Source organism: Photinus pyralis, unplaced genomic scaffold, assembly GCF_008802855.1.
Source record: "Photinus pyralis isolate 1611_PpyrPB1 unplaced genomic scaffold, Ppyr1.3 Ppyr1.4_LG1, whole genome shotgun sequence".
NCBI classification, from domain to species: domain Eukaryota; kingdom Metazoa; phylum Arthropoda; class Insecta; order Coleoptera; family Lampyridae; genus Photinus; species Photinus pyralis.
This window is the reverse complement of record NW_022170249.1, coordinates 34,238,975-34,240,837: the sequence shown is the minus strand read 5'-3', so window position 1 is coordinate 34,240,837 and position 1,863 is coordinate 34,238,975.

Below are 1,863 nucleotides of genomic sequence, written 5' to 3'. Positions count from 1 at the left end.
CTTATAGTGCGGGAGTTATAGGTTTCATCCTTGCATTTTGTGATAACTTTATGAAACTTTCAGAGGATGTTCTAGACACCCTAAGGTTCAATTTCAGCTATGCCGCCACCCCCGCAACTCCGGACGGCACTTGCTATAGCGGGTTTCTTAAGTGCAAGGTAGCATTTCAATGCCCGCCCATAAAATGGGTCAAAAATGAATATCCAGGGTACCGAGGCACGTGGCGCAGTGGATGCGCTCACCGATGCTATTCGGGAGGTTGTGGGTTCGAATCCCGCTGCCGACTGCTCTGTCTGGGGTTTTGTCAGGGGGTTTTCCTCAGACATACGTAGCTTCGCATAATGCTAGCATTATGTTGAAATCTACGAGGCGAATGCTGGAGCAGTACTCTCCCCCTCAGCATCCTAACTCCGTTCCTTCCGTTCCCATCCCTAACTTTACCCATCCTTACAATCCCGTTCTCTGGCCGAAGAGGGCCCGGAAGCCCTGAGCAGCCCGCCTCCGGTATCCCTGTAGTCAGGGGTGTCGGAGGAATGAAACACGTTGGCCTTTTTCCTTTTTTTTTTCCAATATCCAGGGTTTGTTTTGTACTTTCTTACATCTAGGAAGGTTGAAGGGAATTGTCAAATACCCAGGGAGAATTTATGTAGGGTATTTTACGTGGTTTACCTATTTTTAAGGCGCTTTTAACAGTGCGGGCAGTAAAATCGTGACGGAGACCTCTTTTGGCTGCTCTATTGAATAGGTATTATATGTATAGTTAACTATGCTCTAAAGTACTTATTGAGACTTTACAATGCTGAAAGGAAAGTTAACGATAACTACGGCACTAAAATTATTGAATCCTATCTTGAGAACACTCGCCTCCGCAGCCGCACAATTCGGTGCAGGGCATGTCGGACTTGGCACAGCTGCATCTTTGTGTGCAACCTCTCTTAAGAGAGGCGGTAAGTAGGCGAATAGATGAATTTACAATTGAATCCATATTCAACAAACAAACTTAATCTACATACATTCGCAGGACATGTATGGGGACATTGCCTCTTGGCGCAACAGCAACTTCCGGATCCATGTGATTGGGGTTGGAGAAACTCGAGTGAAGATCAAGAATGGGAGCCTGTCTGGATTTTAAAACCTCCAGTTCTAGAAGCTTTTGTAATCTTAGTAAAATGTGGATGTAAGAAAGGTTGCACACAAAGATGCAGCTTTGTCAAGTCCGATGTGACCTGCACCGAATTGTGCGACTGCGGAGGCGAGTGTTCTCAAGATAGGGCTCAATAATTTTAGTGCCGTAGACCGTAGGCCGAAATACCGGGATCCCGCAGCATTTTTGCGGGATTAATCCCGCACATAAATGGAGCGAGATCCCCCGGGATTTGCGGGACTGAGGAATTTGTCGACCAAGGGGACGACTGTGTTTACTTTGTTAATGAAACTGATAACGGCGAATTATTTTTTCGTTAAAAATGTACTATGGTTTTTGAGGCACTTTAGAAGACTTTTTGTGCTTTACAGGTAAGTTTTTTTTTAGTTACGCCGAAGGTACTTTTTTGTTAAATATTGTGATAATTTGCGATTTATTTTAATACAGAAGTTAACCGCACAGAATTGCTTATTTGTCAATTTATTTAAAGTTTTGCGAGATCTCGCAAATTCCGGGATCCCGCGGGATTAACATCTAACAATCCTGCAAATACCGGGATTGAGATTTTGCTGCGGGATTGCATTCCCTATACTAGAAACCAATTTCGAAAGAAAATTCAAAGGGCTGTAACTTTTGAACTCGTAGCCCAATCTAGGAACTGTTTGAAATTATGGATTCTACAGGCCACATTCTATAAGAAAAATTTTTTTCCGGGTCGA